Here is a 9,753-nt window from a genome sequence, read left to right as displayed (position 1 = left end):
AGGACAGGAATTTACTTCTCCTTCCACCTTCCCATTGAAATGCATATGGAGCCAAGAGATTAGATTAGCCATTAATTACTAAGCCAGTGGAACTAGGTAGAGAAAATGCAGTTACCAGAGACACAGTCGGCTGTGCTGCAGAAAGGTGTGAAGATATTCTGTCTTTCTGCATCTGTCTCAAAAACACACAGTCTTTGAACAAACACAAACTAGGCACCAGTTCCTGGAGTATAATTTTTGTAAGAGGCGGAGAGTGTTTCCTTACATCACAAGCCTGCTAGTATTTTTGTACCCAGGAATTTGCAGCTCTCCTAAGCAGGAGGAGTGATAACAGCACATGGCATCCTGGGAGTGGGAAGGACACAGAAAGGGACCTTGGGATCATAAATGTGGGAGACTGTGATTTTCCTGTTCTCCATTGATTGAGTGAGTCACAGCACCAGGTGATGTGAGTAGGGGGCGGTGCCACCTCAGTCGTCTGAGTTTCACAAGAGAGGACTGCTCATCAGATAACTGAACCTAGACAAAGATAAGGACAAGCCTACAACTTGTAGGATAGAACACCAGATTTTTTCCCCCTTTTCTTTTTTTTTTATTAGATAAGTTATAGATTTACAGAAAAATCATGTGTATAAGCATTTCCATTAAAGAAAATAGCATTTCACCTAATGGCTTAATAGAAAAGAACAAGCCATAATTGTCATAGGAAATCCAACATGAATCTATGTAAACTTTCTCTAATTGTATGAGTAAAATGGTTTCATGATGTGCTTAACCAAGAAATTACCTATATCCTGCATCATTAACAACTAGAAGAGTGACACAATATCTTTCGCTTTCTCCAAAAATAAAATAACTCTGGTCTTAGGCACAGCTTGCAGTTTTGACAGCACAGAGCTGTCAAAAGGAAACTAGCACTCCAGGTGCCAGTTCTGGACTTACACTAATTATTTATGTGGGGCATGGTGTCGCCTCCTTCCACAGAGATAGTTTGTGCACACCACACATGGAGTTTCTAAAACTTTGGGGCAATTAAGAATTCTAAATAAAGTTGTTCATCTATCTTATAAATGTGCAACTTCATCTGGAATTTTTATCTGGATATTGACTCAAATGACCTGAAAGTTGTCCAGTGTATGCCTCACTGAAGAAAATAAAATAAATAAAATACTTGAAAATCAAGACAGTGCCTCATTTTAGTTCTGGGTTGACCTCCAAGGAGGCCATGGCCAACGTTCTTCCACTAAGAAACTACTGATGTCAGGGAATTGATGGTTTGGATCCCACCGTGAGGTGTGGAGAAAATGTCAGGGCACTAGGCACAAGCACCATCTTGACAGCCACTTTAAAGATTCCTGGTGGCCCAGAAACAGTAAAAACAAGGAGAACTGATTTCTAGTGGAAATTTTGCAGTATGTTAGCCAGATGTGCAATATTACTTTTGAAGTTTTTTCAATTCTTTGTGTTCAATCTTCCGAAGTTCAAGTATTGACAGCTGCACCTGACTATGTTAAATCAAATTTATAAAAGGAATGTATCTTAGCCTATTTGTACTGTCTACAGCATATATATGTTAAGTGGTCTGGAATTAAAAAGACAAGAAATTGAAATACAAAGAGAAAATAGATTTTATCTTTTTCTATAAAATCATTTAAGGCACATTAAGCTTGATGTAGCTATATTTTTAAAAAGTCTTATGGCATTGTTTAAACCTTTACAGGTTTAAACAAGTAGATAATTTTCCTTGAGTGAACACTGTTATGGTTTGGTTTGGGGGAGTGCTATTACTTTTTTTCTCTGTAACTATATTATCATAGAGCAAGAGTTTTTCAAGATAAATAAAGTTTCATACAGCATTCCTGCTATGGAAGAAACAAGCTTCCAAAATGCCTTTGGAAAATAATGCTACGAAACTTAAAGAAATCTTTGCTAATCCCTTGAACAAGGAGAAAATATTGATTTTTATAAAAAGGAAAATAAACTGCCATATGGATCAGAGATTAGAATTGGTACAAGCATCGAGGCGAACTGAATTTTTCAGCTCAATTAGTGTTTTGCACCTGGTTTGGGAAGTACAACTATTCCACATTAATTCTATTCTTTTCCTTGTCACCTAAGGGAACCGTACTCTTCTAAGGACAGATAGAAAACTCCACAGTTCCATCCTTAGTCAGTCTAGGTGTACTGGTGGACCATGGGGTTGCTCATGTACCCCCAGGAAGCACCCCATGACACAACTGAGCACTAAGGCCCAGAAGTCGTGATGGGGTGTCCCGTCTCCTGTGGCCAGCATACCACAGGCAAGGAAAGCCAGACTCACTCCCCAGTGGACATTTGTAGGGCATTCTTCACTCATCAAAATCCTCCTTTTGTTTTAACTTCTTCTGAATTATAAAATTTAAACCTACTTACTGCAGATTTGAAAAGTGCTGAAAAGTAAAAAAAATTCATATGACTTACAATTCTGTTCTCCAGAGAAAATCACTGCTAACATTTTTGTTAATATATACCTCCAGTATTTTACACAGATAGCTATAGCTTTTATCAGTAAAATTAGCTCATACCATATATATTATTCATAACCTCATTTTTCTCATTGACCAATAAATCTCAAATGTTCTTCCAGTCATTAATTTTTCTATAACACACAATTTTTAGTTCCTGTAGAGCACTATTTTAGCTATATCATAATTTGTTTAAGCAACTCCCTATTTTTCTATTATAAATAATGCTAAAATGAACAACCTTGAAGATACATTTCATGACATTCTCATGGTAGCTTTTTGCCTGTTTTTTTGTTTTGTTTTGTTTTGTTTTGTTTTGTTGGCAAACCACTTCCCCTACTACTCCAAAAAGTTAATTTATGGTTGGCTTACAGAAACTCCAGAAGGTCTAGAGAACTCACTAGAGGCATGACTCTGACCCAAGGAATCCACTGCTGCCCTCACCACTGTCCACAGAGCCCACATCTCCCACCCCCAGCCTCACTGAGACCGGATACTGGACACTGACGTTGCCACCACTGCTGCCACTGGATGGAAACTGTAAGCAGCTGCCATCATCACCATTTCTAGAGTGGTTGCGGCATTCTCCATGCTTCTTTATCTTACTAACTTATAATACAAAGGCTCTATCAGGTATATCTGATTATCAGGGCATGGGCTATGGGACCATACTCCAGTTTCTAGGGAAGATGGAGAGCAAGTATCTGGGAAGTAGACCTCACTTCATAAGTTAGGAGACCCTCCAAAATAGCAAATACTGGGAAACTACTATGTTCCTTGTTACTGTCTTCTATTGAGTCCCCACAACTCTCTGTCTTCTTTTTCACTCCTTTCCCTGTCACTGCTCTTGGTTTTATCGATAACCAATGGATGTAGCACATAGATGTCTAGGTTTCTTTGTCTTCTAACTTCCAAAAATCCACTCCTCTTCCCCACATCAGCCACCACTTGTGTAATCATCCCTTTGATCTTGTCATCATCACTATCCGCATCACCTCTGAAATCTTGACTTCCAGGAGTCCCCTCTGTGACCACCATTTCCTGTCCTATAGGCAGGAAATTACTCTGGTATAATCATCCCAACAGTTCCTTAACCACCCCTTCAAGTCTTCTAACTCATTCATTCTTTCATTATATCATGTGTTAGTAATCTATTATTACATAACAAATTATCCCAACACTAAAAGGGTTAAAACAATGAAAACCTATCTCACAATTTCTGTGAGTCAGGAATCCAGGTGAGGCTTAGCTGGGTCCTCTGGCTTATGGTCACTCACAAGGCTTCAATCAAGCTGTTGACCAGAGCTGTGGCCTCAGGTAAAGGCTCAACTGGGGTAGGATCTGCTTCCATGATCATTCACGTGATTGTTAGCAGGATTCAGTACCCTGGAAGCTATTGATCAGAGACAACTCTCGGTTCCTTGCCATGCAGGTCTCCCCACAGGGCAGCTCACAGCATGGCAGCTTGCCGTATCACAGCAAGCAAATGACAAGTGAAGAGAGAATGTGTTGCCAAGATGCACATCACAGTTTGAAACCTAGCCTCAGAAGTGACATCCCTTCATCTTTGTCATGTCTTATTCACTAGAAGCAAATCGCTAGATCCACTCCACACACAAAGGGAGGGAATTGCACTAGGGTGTGAACACTGGGAAGTGAAAATTTCAAAAGCTGCCCACTACATGTCACCATCAGCCATTCCTTGTGGCCTCACACAACCAAGATTGCACTGGTTCATCATTCTAATCATTGCCTTCAAACACTGCTTCCCTGCCCCTCTCTCCTACTACTGCCTTGGCAAGCAAAGCTCCAGTCTTGTTTAAACCCAACTATACATTAGTGAGAAAAAATCATGATGGTGCTTTCTGGTCTCACTTATAATTTATGATCATAAATCTTAAGAGAGCATTTAACATGGCCCAACAATTCTGCTATACTTCTTTAAATCATTTAATTTCCCACTTCCTCAAACCATTTCTCATTTTCTCTTCCCTCCTCCAATTATCTGTACTCCATTCCACCATCACACATACAGCCAATAGCCTATTCTCATACTTCACTCATTGAAAAAAAAGAAAAAGCAACACCTTCATCTTCCCACCAGAAAAACTCCTCACCTCACATATCTTCTCATCTCATCAAACATTTTTTCTCATACTGTTTCCTCCTGTTGCATTGTATAAAATGTCCCTGCTTTCCACAATGGCCTATACCTCCAGTAATGTTCTAGATTTCATCTCTTCCCACATTCTCAAAAACTCTCCTTCTGCTATCACCCCTTCTTTCTCCTTTATCATTAATGGCTGCTGTATCATTCCTGTCAACATAAAATAGACCAACCAATTTTAAGAATCTAAAACTCCCTTTATCCCACATCTCCATCCAGCTATTATCTTATGTCTCTGCTCTCTTTTACAACAAAGCTACTTAAAATATTTGTCTCTAGTCACTGCCTCCAATTCCTCTTTTCATTCATCCTCCCTTCCTTCCTCTTTACCCCATTTCAGTAAATTCTGCCCTCACTCTGCCCAAGAACACACCTGGAGATGCAAACAGAAAGATGTTTGGAGATGCTAAGCTAAGAGATGAAGCCCAGTGTTTGCCCCAGAAAAGCTGAGAGGACCCCCAGATGCTTAGAGAGAAATGCCCTGGGAGAACAAGCAAAGATGCACAGAAGCTGAGAGAGAGAGAAACTAAGAGAGACAGAAGTCCAGGAACATCTTGGAGAAAGCCATTTTGAAAACAGAAACTGAGAGTTTGCTAATGCTGCCAGAATGCAAAACACCAGAAATGCATTGGCTTTTATAAAGGGGGTTTATGTGGTTACACAGTTACAGTCTTAAGGCCATAAAGTGTCCAATCAGGTACCTTCACTGGAGGATGGCCAATGGTGTTCGGAAAACAAGGACCAGCAGATGCCTCCCAGCTAACAGGTGTTCTGGATGCCATCGGCCTTTCCTCATTGAAGGTATCCTGTTGTTGATGCCTTAGTTTAGACACTTTAATGGACTTAGAACTGTAAATTTATAACCTAATAAATCCCCTTTATAAAAGCCAATACATTTCTGGTATTTTGCATAATGGCAGCTTTAGCAACCTGAAACACTCACCATTGTGTCCCCAGTACCCAGAGCAGTATCTGGCACAGAGGAGGGGCTCATCAGACACCTGTTGGATAAATGATTCTGTTTTCCCAAGAAACTTACTCAAGAAGTAGAATTACAAGATCAAAGATTACAACAATCTTAAATCTCCATTTCAGAGAAAATGTTCACTTTCAACAAACCATAAGTGTGTCTGAACTTCCAACGGGAGCACTGGGCACCACAAGGAAGGAAGATGGTGATATTTGTTCCTGAGACACAAAGCACAGCCACAATATGCTATCACCAGATGTGCATATCTTTAATCAGTAAACTGACTCTTGTCTAGAACATTGATGGAACCCTAAGCACTTGTCTTAAAATGACTAAGGAAGACCCCTGACAGCTCACTCCTCAGCACCCTTTTCCATGGACCCCCACCCCAATCCCCAAATTAAACCTGATTCTTTGCTCCTTTGTAGGCACAAGGGAAGAAAACAAACATACTAAACTAGAAGTATTCTTAACATGAACAAAAATTGTCAAAGGAAAGAAAATGAGTAGATTCTAAAACAATCATTCTTTCATTCATTCAACTAATCTTCTTGAGAACCTGCTTTTTTGCCAGGCACTGGTCTAGAAATTGGCATGAAGAAAGCAAAGTTAACTGCCTCACATAGTTTATATGATTATAAAAATTGGATTTTGACAAATCATATCAAATCATATTTTTTCAACCTAAATTATATAGCTCCTTCTACCAGAAAAGAATCTCTTCTTCCAGTAGTTTGTATCACTCATCCTGCTGAGCTAGCAAGGCCTATGTCTATGTTACTTATTAGATATGCACTGTGGATTAACAAATGAGATATAAACATTTTATTACTTAAAAATGCTTTTGTTTCATTTCTTGAGAACAGGGACAGTTCTGATGGTCCGTTCTATTCTGGACAACACAGCCTAGTGTCATGTAGAGTTGGCATTTACCGTATTACACTGCTCATTAATTGTACATTTTTTTAAATGTTAATATCTCATGTAAATTTATCTCTCAGAATTGATGGTGCCTTACATATATAAATTAAATTGTATTTTTCTTTTGTGGTACATAAAATAAACGGTGCATCTTACAACCAATGGTGTCTTAGATTCAGTGAAATGATTCAATAATGTTGAATTAGCATTTCAAAAGTCCTGGCAACCCAGATCCTTACAGTTAGTAACTGATATGTTTGGGTTAAGGGGAAGGAAAGGGATCATGTTAAGCCTTTCTTGGTAGCGTTAGTTCAGCATTCTGATCCTGAATATGGACATAAAGTGTTCTGCCAGGCTTCTTCCCCTCTCCTTCTTTCTTCTATGGAACAACACAACACATCTTTATGAGTCCAAGCCCTGGATCCACCACTGACCGGAGGGTTGACCTTGGGCATGTTTCTTAACCTTATTGTGCATTTATTTTTCTTTTTAATGAAATGTGGCACCTATTTCCAAGAGCTATATATAAAATTAAATGAATTAAATTATGCAAAGTATTTAGAACAGTGCCTGGCAGAAGAAATATCCAACATATTTTATTGATTGCCCTTTCCTTTCTGGAGCAGATCAAGTTCTGCACTCACCTTTTCCACCTCCGCCCTTGAAAAGAGAAGATTCTTCTGATCACGTAATGGGAATGCTGGGCTCCAAAGTCAGAGAAACTGCATCCAAATAAAGGCTACAGTGCAGTTTCTTAACCTCAGCAATCTTGATGCTTTGGGTCAGGTAAGTCTTTGTTGTGGGGGTCTGTACTGTGCGTTGTAGGATGTTTAGCAGCATCCCTGACCTCTATCCCCTAGATGCCAGTAGCATCTTTCCCCTTCCCCCAAATACAATAAGCAAAAATGTCTCCAAATATTGCCAAATGTCCCCTGGGGTTGGGGAGTAAAACATACTGTGGTTGACAACCATTGTTCTAGTGTTTGTCACCATGGGCATTTTCTCTATCTTTAAAACGGGAATGACTATGATACAACAAACATTCTGAGGATGAGCCCCTGTGCAAAGAAATCAAGTTCTATGCTCTAAGGATGCTATAAATCTAATGGAGATTCAGTTTCTCATTTCTAACTACAAGTGTATTTTTAATGTGTACCTTTGAGATGTAGTTAGTGCTACCATAAAGCTGAAATGAAGCTAGCTAAAAACAATTGTCACACATCAGACAACTGGGAATAAACAGTCATTAAGACAGAGTGTGGGTTTCCAAGCAGATGTAGAGTAACACAGTCCACAAAGCAAGCACCTTCCTGGGGCCAGGCTCAGATCACAACAGTATGCAGTTACCCTGAGGGCAGACCTCAACATCAGCAAGCCGGAAACATGCCACCTCCACGGTTCCAAATTGGCTTCTGCAGAACAATTATATAATGGTGATCTTTGTCACATTTGTCCCTTTCTGTGTGTAAGTTTTTTAAAAAATGTACAAAGGGGTGTGAACGGGGTGGACTTGGGCAGAACAGTGGCCCTCAACTTTCTCTATTTCCCCTTTCAGTCCTACTCTCCCCACTTGGATGCCTGATTCTTAGAGATGGAGCCCAGTGCCTCTGACTGTCCCCTCCAGGCCTCTCCAATGGGATCCCGGATCCTACCTCTGTTAGATCAACTTCTTTCCTTAAAAGGAACTAAGCACTTAGCGAGTTACACTCCCCCTTCCCCAAGTGGCACATTCCTTTTCAAAGCACACCATTATTTAACCAACAGAGCAAAGCTTTCCCTATAGAATTTATCCCAAAGTAGAAAGGGAAATAACTTTGAAAATCAAATGACCTTTATTCACCAATATTTCCCTCTGATTCCCACTTCAATTTCCTTGTGTACGAAATATTGAAGAAGTAAGGAAGCTCTGTAAAGAGTCTTCTAGTTCTTCAACTAAGGAAGAGGGCTGTCCCTTCCTCCTGAGACCGAGGCCAGTAACAGAGCTATGATCAACTCTGACCTCTGAATTCACACGCATGTAATATGGGGATTCATTTTTAAATGACATTTTCTTTTAATTCAGCTATGTTGTCTAGCTAAAGCTGTGAAACTTCTCCTATGTCTTTTAGGGGAAGACATACAGATGGCTATGGCTGAAAGAACGAACATTTCCAGGCTTCCTCTGGATAGAACAATTTCTGACTCTGTACGTAATAATATTAATTGGACACATTTACTGAGCACTCGACTCTGTCACAGACAGGGAAGTAAGTGCTTTAAGTGCATTGTCTCATTTAATTCTCATCTGACTATGAATGTACTAGCTGACATCCTTTAGAAGGAAACCATTGCATTTATGTTTGTTTCTAAATTTTAGAATTCACTTTGCCCTGCCATTACTTTTATCAACTCATTCTTTGATTATACTACATAAAAACAAAGAGTAAGGACTTTAATGAACAAAGAAGGCTGCAATTATGTCTGCCCTCAACCCTTCCCTTGTTGATGTTATGTAACCTTTGGCCTTTATAGATATCGCAATGACCACATACTACTTTTTTCCTGAAACTTGGCTGGGGGAAAAGGAGAGGAATTTAACAGTATGTATTTTTGCTAGAATCGGAAAATAGAAGATCGTGGTTTAAATCTGGCTTTGTTACTTTTCTTTAAGTGTCTCTGTTCCAAGGGGTTTAAAGGGCATGACAAGTTCTTAATATCATAAGATAATAAAGGAATAATTCACTCCAAACCAGCCTTAGAAGAAATGTGGCTGAGACTTACATGAAATAATTAGAATATGGTAATTCAAAGAGTCAGAAACTAGAATACAGGTTATCAGCGGGGAGAATAAGGAGCCAATGCTTAATTGGTTCTGGGTTTCTGTTTAGGGTAATAGAAAAGTTTTGGTAATTAACGGTGGTGATGGTAGCACAACACTGTGAAGGTAATTAATCCACTGCATCATATATTTGAAAGTGGTTAAAATGGGAACTTTTGGGTAACCTGGAAAAAGCAACAACAAAAAGCTACCATTGAATTGTGTAACACAAGGAGTGAAACCTAATATAAGTAAAAAGAAAAAGAAGAAAAGTAATAGGGTGAGAGGGGACAGATGATGGCCACCCATGAAATTAGTATGAGGAGGGGCAGAAAAAGGCTTTCCTACTCCAAATGAAAATGTGATTCCTTGTCACACACCCATCAGAGGCATA

The sequence above is a fragment of the Choloepus didactylus genome, chromosome 9 (genome assembly GCF_015220235.1).
Source record: "Choloepus didactylus isolate mChoDid1 chromosome 9, mChoDid1.pri, whole genome shotgun sequence".
NCBI lineage: Eukaryota > Metazoa > Chordata > Mammalia > Pilosa > Megalonychidae > Choloepus > Choloepus didactylus.
This window is presented reverse-complemented; position numbering follows the sequence as displayed.